Source organism: Somniosus microcephalus, chromosome 14 (genome assembly GCF_052327205.1).
Source record: "Somniosus microcephalus isolate GS21.2 chromosome 14, FLI_Smic_1.0, whole genome shotgun sequence".
NCBI classification, from domain to species: Eukaryota; Metazoa; Chordata; class Chondrichthyes; order Squaliformes; family Somniosidae; genus Somniosus; species Somniosus microcephalus.
In genome coordinates, this window is record NC_141000.1 from 130,508,520 (window position 1) to 130,521,716 (window position 13,197).

Sequence of the window (13,197 nt, forward strand, 5' to 3'; positions counted from 1 at the left end):
GAGGAGTCCGCGTCCAACATTGCACAGAGCTCTGCGCACACCATGGAGCCTATCCTTGGCATTCTGCTAAGGATGGTGGACTCCCTGAGAGACCGTGGGGTCCCAGACCTCATGCCGCATGTCATGGGCAATGTGGCAGCATCCATTGGAGCACATGCGTAAGCCACACAATGTCCTAGTGCTGTAATGCAGTCAATGGTTGCTGCCATCGAGTCTCAGACTGCTCTCATGCAGTCTCAACTTGATACCACGCAGGCTCTGACTGCTGCCATTGTTGCCGGGTCTACCACAGTTCACCGGGGATCTTACGGTGTCGCAGCAGGCCAGCAATCTGTGCTCCAGCAGATTGGTAGGGATGCTGAGGTGCTGCCCCGGGGGAGTGGCAGTGAGTCAGGGGAGCAGGAAGCTGTTGTCCTCTCTCAGGATGACAGCATTCCTGCTCCCACCACTGCCACTCCGCCTTGCCCTGGTCATCCAGCTAGGCCAGACTGCCGCCTCCCAGCCTGAGGTGGTGCAGTTTACACCCGGGCCTTCCAGGCTCAGAGCTGATCGAGGGCATCCTGCAAGGCCATCTGTAGTCTCTGGCACCGCCACTCAGCAGCTTTCCACCAGCCCAGCTGCAGCCACTGGGGACAGACTATGAAGGAGCAGTAGATTAGGCACTGTAAAGGGTTTGCACAAGGGTGATTAGTTAATATTGTTGATGTATATATGTGTTTACTGAATGTTGATAAATTTATTAATGGAATGTTGCAGATTTTGTGCTGTCTCTCATTTCAGCTTTGTGCTGTGATATTGGATGCGAAATGGATGGAATGATAGGGATGTGGTCAGCAACCGGGATGTGGGGTAGAATTTATTGGAACCGCAGTATGATCAGGCGGTCACGGACCGCCCTTTCAGAAGGCCGATTGAGTGGCTGCCTCCTCCCTCACTGCTGTTCCTTCTCCTGTTGCTCCTCCTCCTCCTCCTCTCCCTCTTCCTCCTCCTGAGGTGGTCCCCATTCCCTGGTGGCAAGGCCCTCATGATGGTCAAGTTGTGGAGCATGCAGCAGACCACGGCGAAATGGGACACCCGCTCAGCCGAGTACTGGAGGGCTCTTCCCAAGTGGTCAAGGCAGCGGAACCATTGCTTGAGCACTCCGATGGTCTGCTTGATGATGTTCCTGGTGGCAGCATGGCTCTCATTGTATGAATGCTGAGCAGCAGTGTTGGGGTTGCGGAGGGGAATCATGAGCCAGGTGGAGAGCGGATAGCCTTTGTCTCCGACCAGCCAGCCCCGACCTTGATGTGGTGGCTGGAAGAGTGCTGGTGCAGGATGAAGGCATCGTGGCTGCTGCCAGGATAGCGGGCATTCACATTGAGGATTCACTGTGTGTGGTCGCACACCAACTGCACATTAAGTGAGTGGTAGCCTTTGCGGTTACGGAATACCTCAGGATTGTTATGCGGTGCCCACAAAGCCATGTGGGTGCAGTTAATGGCGCCCTACACCATGGGGAAGCCCGCTATCCTGGCAAAGCCACATGCATGCTCGTCCTGCTTCTCTCTGGTCATGGGAAGGAAATGTAGTCCCTTCTCCTTCAGTAGAGAGCGTCTGTGACCTCCCGGATGCAGCAATGGACGGCGAACTGTGAAATGTTAGGTATGTCTCCTGTTGCAGACTGGAAGGATCCGCTGGCGTAGAAATTGAGAGCGACGGTGACCTTGACTGCGACTGAGAGAGCCGTGGTTATCCTGATCTGAGGCTCGAGGTCTGGCTGCAGGAGGTGGAAGAGCTCTGTAACCACCTCCTTGGTGAAGCGGAGCCTTCTAAGACATGTAGGAGAAGTGCTCTCGGAATACCATGGGAGGGTAAGGCCTCCTGTTGACCCTCTTCCCTCTAGCCACATTTTACAATTTTTGTCTCTGCCTCCGATGTTGATGCTGGAGGGCGAGGTCAAGTGCCAGTACAGCCCCCATTAACGTATCCAAGTGTAAGGGTTCGAAATCTCAGCACAATGAAACGGACAAATTTTTAGCAGCCAGAACACTCCTGAAAGTAATAAATGTTTACCTGACTAAAAACGGCTGATTCCCTATATCAAACTGAGAAGGCAGCATTGATCGGCGACTAAATGAAACCAGATGTTGATCCCTTTAAATAACGCTCCTACAGCGGCCGTCCGACTGCATCACACCTCCTCTTCCTGCCATTGTTCATGCCAGGCGCTAAGGCAGGGAGCAGCAGTCAATTTTGCAACTGGGCCGTTAACAGGGAGTTCCACACGCGTTGACGTCACGACCTGGCAGCCACCAAAGGCGTAGGTGCTAAATGTTATCGGCAGCGCTAAATCCCGGGTGAATGTCACCTGAGGCGTTGCATTCACCGCGTCCCGCCAGGCGCCAATGAGAGGCGCTCACATGCCGAATTTCTCCCTCAGTGTTTTATTCGCGTTGGCGACTGCTGCCTTATATTGTGACAACAGTTTCTATATTTAGTCAACAAAATTGCGCATAGATCTTTTTCCTGACTCAATTTATTTAACAACAATATGCCCTTCACCTTGAATTCATATTTGTTATTTTAGTGTCAGTATTTATTATTTTATATTCTTCAAAAGTTAATTTCCATTTGTATCGTGCTGTTCCTAGTCTTTGGAGGAATGTAGTAACAGTTGTGGTAGCCATAGGTTTCTTGCCAGGATGGCTGGGTGTGAGGACTAAAGTAGCAGCCCTGTGTGTGGCACACAACTAAGTGGGCAGAATGATTAATTTGCGGTTTATCCAGGACCACAGTAAGAATTCTTTGATTGTCTAACGTGGCTACTGAAACATTCTTTTCCAGAGTGCTTTGTTTATTTTCATAAAGTAGAACGTGACCCATTAAGTTTTCCATGACTGTCGAACCTCACCCACAGAGTGTACATACAAAAAGAATTTACTAAAGAAGTCATTTTTGGGAAATGTAACTATTCACTGCCTAAAACACTTCAAAAGGTGTGCAACAGTTAAACTTTGGTTAATAATAAACATTGCACATCAGACCATAATAAAATGGAAATTGAAGGTTTCGTGCTGTCACACTCTGATATCGCATCATGTCGCTTGCATGGAACCTATATTTGATAATCGCTCCCTTTGTATATGACAGTGATTGTAAAGGATGCACAACCTATGATAGTGAGAATATTGATAAGCAAGGTGCGACAGACCAAGAAGCTACTATTTTCTCCCATAATCTATCTTAGATCTCCATTTGTGCTTTGTAATGGATTTCAGCAGAATTTCTTTTATTTCATGGTAAAGTAGCTTTTGTAGCTGAAATCCATCAGCTTGATACTGCGAGTACGAGATGAAAGACAGAGTAAGGTATTGCAATGGTACGTCAACACAAATTGGGACTTTGTGGTTCGAGCCTTGTCACTTGCTGCAGGTCTTCCTGAGAGGCAATTCATCTTAAGCTGTGCACTGCCTCCAAGGCAATAACACACGACATCCGTGCCTGTTCCAGTAGCTCTGATCAAAAACTCTAAATCTCTTTGTCACCAAGAGGTATGTCACACAATCAATCTCATTCCCTTGAGTTAAATGGAATACAAGGTTGCTGAAAAATCTTTGCCAGACAGTCACCACTGTTAGAAACAAGCCCACATGCATGTTATTGCTTTACAGTAGAGAGAAAAATCTGAAAATGCATTGGCAAGAGCAGTTTGTACTGTTTAACTTAACTATGCATTCCAAATTGTTTTGGACATGTTGGGGGCGATTTTGTGAATGGGGGCACGTTGGAGGTGGGACTGCTGCTTGTCGGGTCGTTGTCCCGCCTCCATCGATTTGTGGCCAACCCACGCTATTTTCCCTTGATTGACCTTGTTAAGCCCGCCCAGCGGTCTTAGCAGGCCAATCAAGGGAAAGCCGGTTGCAGAGTACGTCAACGTATGACGTTTCATCTGTCAAAAATTTTTGACAGCTGAATTGTCATCGTTTGACAGCTCTGCAGTTTGATAAGGTCTTGCATACAAGACCTCATCAACCTTCTTTCTTTTACAGAAATGAGATGGTTGTTGCATATGAGAATGCAATGGCCATCTCTTATCTGCAACTCGGAGGTCCGAGAGTCTCCGCATACAAACCGACTGAAGCCTTCAGGAAGAAACAAAGGTACGTACACTTTTAAAAACACTTTGCACTTACCTCAGATACTCACCTCTACACTCTTGCACCCATCACTTACCTTCACACCACACTTTTGCACCCGACCCCCGCAGACCCAGTACTCGCCTCGCTGAGCTGGCATGTTTTGGAGCCTTCTGGAAGCACTTGTGAGGGCAAAAACGGGATAATCCTATTTTCTGCCTGTTAACTACAGGCAGTTAATAGGCTTTAATCCCTTCCCGCCTCCAAGGAGACGGGACCCAGCGCGGGATGGCTACCCGCCTCCTGGGAAGATGGCATGAAGGCGGGTTGGGGGCGGGTTAGGCACCCGCCTCCAAATTCTGCCATTTTCCTGGCAGTCCCGCCTCCCCAGGGTTGGCAAAATCACCCGTTGTCTTCAGTTGAAGTAAATTTGTCAATTAACACTTAATGGAAGCATTTTATAAATCAGTGTTTTTGTTTAAGTTCTAGTTTACAAAATGTTTTGTTAGTTGTTTTATGCCATTTCTTGCTGCTTTACTGAAAGCCAAGGGCCCGGATGTTGCGGTCAGCGGCGAAGGAATGTCGCTGGCCATTCATTACGCGTACAGCTGCCCACAGATTTTCTACGGGCTTTTCAGTGGCACCTTATGGCTCCTAGCGATCCTTCTCAGCCCTCTACACGGGATCTATGGCATGTGTGAGCAGGACAATCAACAGCGTGTCTCCTCAACCAGTTAGACTGAAGAATCCTCACTGAGAGACACTCCCAAAAATGGGTGAGTTGGGGTCGGGTGAAATCTAATCGGCTCACTTCTGGATTTAACGGAGGTACGACAGAGGGCAGGCAGCCAACCTGCTCCAGGGGGCGGGTAAGCCATTTATATATTTTAATGAGGTTGGCAGCCTCAGATTTGACCTGCTTTGCATGTTTAACCCTGACCGGCCAGGTTTCCCAGCCCTTGGGGAAACCCGACAGCTGAGGGGTGCTGAGGACAGCTTCGGAGAGAAGGAAAGTGCCTTTACAGCACTGCTTGTGGGCCAGGAGGAGCTTCCGCCCCCGGCCCCCCAAGTTTACCCTCTTGCCTTGGATTGGACACCTCCGCCCGCCCCCGCAACCACCTCCCATACAAAGACTCTCCCGGGGTCGAGAATCGTACACGTCCCACCGCCCCATCTCTCCCACGCTCGCAGCAGCAGCTGCAGGCTACCTACCTACATAGGAACATGAATAGACCATTCAGCCCCTCGAGCCTGCTCCACCATTCAATGAGATCATGGCTGATCTGCAACCTAACTCCATATACCCGCCTTTGCCCATATCCCTTAATACCTTTGGTTAACAAAAATATATTTGGATTTAAAATTAACAATTGATCTAGCATCAATTGCCATTTGCGGAAGAGAGTTCCAAACTTCTACCACCCTTTGCGTGTAGAAGTGATTCCTAATTTCACTCCTGAAAGGTCTGGCTCTAATTTTTAGACCATGCCCCCTTGTCCTAGAATCCCCAACCAGCGGAAATAGTTTATCTCTATCTACCCTATCTGTTCCCCTTAATACTTTGAAAACTTTGATCAAATTACAAAGTAATCTTCTAAATTCTAAGGAATACAACCCTAATTTGTGTAATCTCCCCTCATACCTTAACCCTTGAAGTCCAGGTATCATTCTAGTAAACTTACGCTGCACTCCCTCCACGGACAATATATCCTTCCGTAGGTGTAATGCCCAGAACTGCTCACAGTGCTCCAGGTGTGGTCTAACCAGGGTTTTGTACAGCTGCAGCATAACTTCTACCCCCTTGTGTTGTGTGTGTACCTTTAAGAGAATAACTGGTCTCAAACTTCACAATGTAATCGCAAAAGAGGATCACCGAACCATTTGGGTCACCCTCACGATAGCAGGGTCCCAAGTTAAAATGGAATTGGATACAGGATCAGCGCTAACCGTCATGAATCGACGAGACTACGAGCGGCTATTTTCACACATACCCTTAAGAGAGACATCCATCGTCTTGACGACGTATACGGGGCAAAAAGTATACCCCAGAGGAAAAATAAGGGTGCCTGTCGAATACAATGGCAAAAAAATACGGAAATTGTATCTCGACATACTGCCAAATGGTGGACCACCATTATTGGGACGGGAATGGATCAGGAAGATAAACTTAGATTGGCATTCCATTCATGCAATGACGGTGGACGGTAAAAAAGATGAAGACGTCACTCCTGGACGATTGTCAACAATCTTAGCTAACGCCAAAGAGGTATTTCAACAAGAACTGGGCACGCTTAAAGGCGTAACCGCCTCGATAAAAATAGAAGAGAATGCAGTTCCCAAGTTTTTCAAAGCAAGACCGGTACCATATGCAATTCGCCCAGCCGTCGAGGCAGAGCTGGAGAATCTGGAGAAGGCGGGCGTGTTGTCTAAGGTCGACTGGAGCGAGTGGGCGACACCCATCGTTCCTGTCATGAAGAAGACGTTAAGCAATAAGTCCGGAGAGCCAAGGAAGATTCGCATCTGTGGGGATTTCAAGGTGACGGTGAACCCAGTCCTTCACACAGTACAATATCCTCTTCCAAGGATAGAAGACATCTTCGCCTCGCTGTCTGGAGGAAAGCGTTTTACAAAAATTGACCCGGCACAAGCATATTTGCAGATGGAGGTTGAAGAGTCCTCTAGGAAGTATCTCACGATAAACACTCACAAAGGTCTTTACCAGTATCATCGATTGGTATTCGGAGTAGCATCGGCTCCGGCGATATGGCAAAGAGCGATGGAACAAGTCCTGCAAGGGATTCCGGGGACTCAGTGTTACTTGGATGACATCCTTGTAACAGGTGAAGATGACAGTGAACACCTTAACAACCTAGAACAGGTGCTCACTAGACTACGGGAACATGGGCTGCGAGCCAACCGCCCCAAGTGCGAATTTTTTAAGAAACAGATATCGTATTGTGGCCACGTGATTGATGAAGAGGGGTTACATAAGTCCCCTGACAAAATTGAAGCGGTTGTTAAGGCCCCAGCGCCTGAAAATGTGTCGCAACTGAGGTCATTCCTCGGATTGGTGAATTACTATCATAAGTTTTTGCCGAATTTGTCGACAATTCTGCACCCACTGAACGCCCTGCTACAAACGGGGGTAGCATGGAAATGGAACGATGATTGTAAGCGTGCTTTTCAGAAGAGTAAGGACTTAATCACTTCAAGGGAAGTATTGGCTCACTACAACCCAGCACTGCCAATCAGGCTGGCGTGTGATGCGTCTCCCTATGGCATTGGGGCGGTACTGTCACATAAATTCCTTGATGGTTTAGAGAGGCCGATAGCTTTTGCGTCATGCTCGTTAACTTCTGCCGAGCGTAACTACGCCCAGATTGACAGAGAGGCCCTCAGCCTAGTGTGGGGGGTGAAGAAGTTCAATCACTATCTGCACGGTCAAAAATTTACTCTACTAACCGATCATCAACCTCTTGTCTCCATTTTCAACCCTCAGAAGGGTGTACCGATAATGACGGCACAGCGGCTGCAGAGATGGTCCCTTTTCCTAGGGGCACACCAATATGACATCGAGTACAAAGGAACCAAACAGCATGGAAATGCTGATGGATTGTCGCGCCTACCGTTGCCGACGGTGGAAGAAGAAGACCTTGCAGTGGATCCAATGGAGTTATTCCACTCGACCATAGTCGAATGTCTCCCTGTGACGAATGCAAACATAGAAAAGGAAACACGGAATGACCCGACACTATCACGGGTCTATGATTTAACGGTGAAGGGATGGCCAGCACATGGTGAACCACTGCTGCCAGCATTCTCGCCGAGAAGAGAACAGCTGTCAGTGTGCAGAGGAACCTTGATGTGTGGATCCAGAGTAGTAATTCCACCTAAGTTGACGGATAGAGTGCTCAATGAGCTTCATGAGGGTCATCTGGGTGGGGTAAAAATGAAGAACTTAGCCAGAGCGTTTGTGTGGTGGCCGGGAATCGATAGAGAAATCGAAGAGATGACCAAGAGCTGTGCAGGATGCCAGAAGGTCCAAAACGCCCCACCACAAGCTCCTCTGCATCCATGGGAGTGGCCCTCATCTCCATGGCAAAGGGTGCACATTGATTTTGCTGGTCCCTTCATGGACTCGATGTTTTTAATTGCAGTGGATGCACATTCAAAGTGGCCAGAGGTAATAAAAATGTCCTTAACCACCACGGAAAAAACTATCACAGTTTTGCGAACCATATTCGCCAGGAATGGGCTGCCTGAACAGATTTGCTCTGACAATGGACCACAGTTTGTGTCTGAAGAGTTCCGGAGGTTCTTAAAGAACAATGGCGTTAAGCATTACACATCTGCCCCATATCATCCAGCCACTAATGGATTGGCCGAGAGGTTTGTCCAAACATTCAAGAAGGCTATCAAGGCAATGTGTAATGAAGATATACCCCTACAACACAAGGTGGACAACTTCTTGTTTGCCTACCGGAATGCGACACATGCGGTTACCAACCAAACTCCAGCCATGATGTTCTTCAATCGAAGACTACGATGCCGCTTGGATTTGGTTAAGCCAAACGTCCGAAGAGATGTGGAGAACAGGCAGTTTCAGAATATGAATGAAAGGCCGACCAGGAGTTTTAAGATAGGTCAACCAGTTTTGGCCCGGGACTACCGCACTGAGAAATGGCAGCCAGGAACGATTTGTACACGGCAAGGACCTCTCATATATACCGTGGACGTTGGAGAGAGCATTGTAAGATGCCATGCTGACCAGATTCTAGAGTCACTGGAAAACGTCAACTCCACACCACAATCTGATACACCTGGCAATGAAATCGACGTACCAATTGCAGCTACCGCAGGATCGGTGATATTGGAAGCAGATGAACCAAACAACGACATTGATCTCGACTCAACATTGCCAGAAGAACCTGATACCCCAAAGAGGCGTTATCCAGACAGAATCAGGAAGCCTCCTCAAAGACTGAACTTATAATTGCTTAAACTTAACCAATGTATCTAGCAACCGTAATTGTGATTGTAATTAGTTATCATTTAGTTGTTAAATGAATGTTATGTACTGTTTATCTAAAAGGGGAGGAATTGTTGTGTATGTACCTTTAAGAGAATAACTGGTCTCAAACTGCAGTACCGGCAGTGACCACCCCTGTATAAAAGGCGCTAGAGAGCCTCTGTTTGTTAGTTTCGCTATTGACTTCCACCAGTAAAGACTTGTTTGTTTTCACTCCTGCTGGTCCGTGTCTCAATCATTCACGGACTTAACACCTTGTATTCTAGTCCTCTTGATATAAAGGCCAGCATTCCATTAGCCTTTTTGATTATTTTCTGTACCTGTTCATGACATTTTAATGATCTACCTGGATCCCCAAGTCTCTTTGGACATCCACTGTTTTAGCTTTTCACCATTTAGGAAGTACCCTGTTCGATCCTTTTTAGGTCCAAAGTGGATGACCTCCCATTTGCTTACATTGAAATCCATTTGCTACAGTTTTGCCCATTCACGTAATCTATCAATATCACTGTCAGAGGTGCTGTCTTTCGGATGAGACGTTAAACCGAGGCCCCGTCTGCTCTCTCAGGTGGACGTAAAAGATCCCACGGCCACTATTTCGAAGAAGAGCAGGGGAGTTATCCCCAGTGTCCTGGCCAATATTTATCTCTCAACCAACATAATGAAAACAGATTATCTGACCATTGTTACATTGCTGTTTGTGGGAGCTTGCTGTGCGCAAATTGGCTGCTGCGTTTCCCACATTACAACAGTGACTACACTTCAAAAAAAAAATACCATTGGCTGTAAAGCGCTTTGAGACGTCTGGTGGGCGTGAAAGGCGCTATATAAATGGAAGTCTTTCTTTTCTTTCTTTTTCAAAGGAATATGTCTAGCTTGTACCTGAACTATCTCTTCCCTGAAAACCCTCCATTGCTCCGTTACTGCTTTGACCTGCAATCGCCTTTTCCAATCTACCTGTGCTAGGCCCCTTATTAAATCACTGAAATTAGCTCTTCCACAGTTGAGCATTTTTACCTTCAATATTTTCCAGTCTCTTTCCATAATTACTTTAAACTGAATTATGTTGTGGTCACTGTTAGCTAGATGATCTCCTACTGTAACACACTCCACTTGCCCTACTTCAATTCCCAGAACCAGATCCAACACTGCTTCCTTCCTTGTTGGACTGGAGACATATTGATCGAGAAAGTTCTCCTTTACACAGGCTTTTTTTTTCAAATTATTTTTCTTTTTTGTGACCCTTAAAGTGAGGGATGTTATTGCTAGGGAATTGAATTCTTTGCATTTCAAGTGTCTAGTGTCACAGCCAGATGCAGAGCAAAGCTTCGTCTAATCTACCTCAAACTCAAAGAATGCACTGTGACATTTTTTCACATTTTCTAACCCAGTCAACCTGCTGCCGCTTTGCGTGAAATTGCTAATTAATATTTTAGGAACTGGATTGAGACTCTCCAAACTTATTCCACATTGCCCAAGGAGACTTTCGTTTCTTGAGCTAAGGCTACATTTGAACCTACGTCCTGGAAGTAAAAGGCCAATATCTAACCCACTGCATCACCTAGTTCCCTACTCTTCAGAGTTTTGAGATGAATGCTTAGTACTTTTATGCTGTTGGCATTTTACCATTATTTGTTTTGCTGTTTAAATAATTACACTAAAAAAAAGTTTGTTTGAATCTGGAATGATGAATAGCACAGGAAGTCCAAAAGAGAAGATTTTTAACAAATAATTTAAAACTGTTTTATGTCACGGCACGATTGTAATATCTGAATTGTTAGTACTGATGTTTTAAAAAGGACCATTTCCCTAAAGTCTTCTACCTGCTACTTTTGTGAATCTTAATTTGGATAATGAGATGCATGTTTGAGCCTTTGGGTTTTTAAGTAGGTGAACGACAGAATGAAAATACATTTTTGCACCTAGTGTAATTCTCTGTAGAACTGGAAAACCATCTCATCTTGCTGCCTTGGGATGTCCTGATTAAAACTGAACAGTTAAGATGTATGGGGTGGATTCTTGCTCAGTCTGCATAACCTCAAACCCTCTGCCATTCCCAGTTAAAATTTTCATGATGTTATCCTTCGAAATTAGCAGTGTACACAGATGAAACTTGCTTTCAATAGGGCATATTGGTATACCTTGCTGATTATGGTGTTAAAACTGGCATAAAAAAAGGGGGAAATAGACTGGTGGTGGGCGAATTATGGGAGGAAGTAAGTGTAAAAATAGGGCACACTGGAATGTGGATTGAGCAGATTAAGAGTTTGAAAGTGAACTTCAACAATGGGAATTTCGAACAATGAGCAGCTCTTGTTGTCCTTCCTATGTCTAGGTGCTTTTGAGGAGAAAGGAAACAAAGGGAGAAATTGCATTTGGATCCAGCGCAGGATAAAAATCGACCTAAATGTTTTCCAAAGTCTATAATATATATATATCTTGAAATATTAAGGCCCGGAAATTCCTGGATTCGCCAATGTATGTGTAAGTATGGCAGAGTGGGACATGGCTGCTGAAATTGGAGGAGGCTGGGCCCCATCACTAATCCTGGAGAGACAAGGAAGGACGTCCCACCAGCAGGAGTTAGATACATCAGAGGAGCCCATAAAATCCAGGCGGGAGACAGAGCAACGATTCTGCGTCTGTATATAAAGGGCTCCATGCAGTTAAAGGGGATAGCAGACTCTTGGAAGAAGAACTGAAATGGATGGAATCAAAGAGATTGATGTGGAAATGTTGCTGGCCCAACATAGAGACAGGAGGGTGCAATAGTTGGGATACCAGGGAAGAAGCCATCACATGCAGCAGCATATGTCATGTAGAAGGAGGTGGCTGTGGGACCTCTTTAACTCAAAGGAACCCACTGCTGTGTAAGAAGTTTGATGACCTCACTAGATCAGTAAAGGTAAGATAACTGAATAATAGCAGCGTAAGAGTATTTTCTAGAACAGTAGTTAAGTATTGCCTTTTAAGGTATCACATAACACCATATTCCTTGTCCCAGAAGCAAAGCTACTTGGCAGCACTCATGCCAAGTATCTCACATCCCATAATGCATACAAGCAATTGAAGGCTCACAAACTACTTTTTTGCTCCCTTACGCCTATCATTAATGGCCCGGATATTCCGATCGCAGGCCTCCCGCGGGCGGAGGGCTGCGATCTGGAAAAATCTGCGCCATTACCTGAGGGCTCCCGGGAGGCGCAGAGTTCCACTGCTGGGCCTCTCCAAACTGCCAGTGCGCAGGGCCCACGTATCCCAGAGGCGCATGCAGTTCGCAGCGTCCCTGGGATCACGTGGGCCATGGGGAGCCAATCAGAGAAGGGAATCTCCCTTCATACATTTGACAAGAAGACTGTCAAATATATGAATGGAGTTCACCCCCAAAACATAGTCAAACTTTAAATAAATTTTTTTTAAATCACATTTTTAAAATGACTTGAAAGTACAATAAATTAACTATTGTAAACAAAACTTTAAATTTTTCAAAAATATAATTAAAGTTTATTACGAGGCTAAAAATAAACTTACCTTTTTTAAAATTATTTTTAAATGATAAAACAGTGGAAACATTTTTTTAAAAACTTTTTTCACCTCTTATCCTGGTAAAAGCAGGCCTTACTGCTTTTACCAGGCGCAAGAATTGTAAGGGTTTTCTGTGGGCGGAGGATCTCCAAAAAGCGGAACTCTCCGCCCGCAGAGGCTCTGCTCCAGGGCAGCCGGAGGGTCTGTCAAGAGCTTTCTTCACAGGTCGGAAATGCCAGTTTCCAACGCATGTGCAGTGCATGCCTGAAACCAGCATTTCCAATGTCCCTACGGGTGGGTACACAGCGCGTACTCACCCATAGAGATCGGAATATACGGCCCATTACCATCACTTCATAAAACCAGACTGATTATGACGACAGGACCTGGAGATTGCAGCAGCCAATTAACACTATTTCTCCTGCAGGAGGCCAGCACATAATGCCAGGGATTGCTAGGCTACTGCAGAAGGTTGTGCCTACATCTGACATTTAACAACACATGAAGAGAAAACAATAGGCTTCA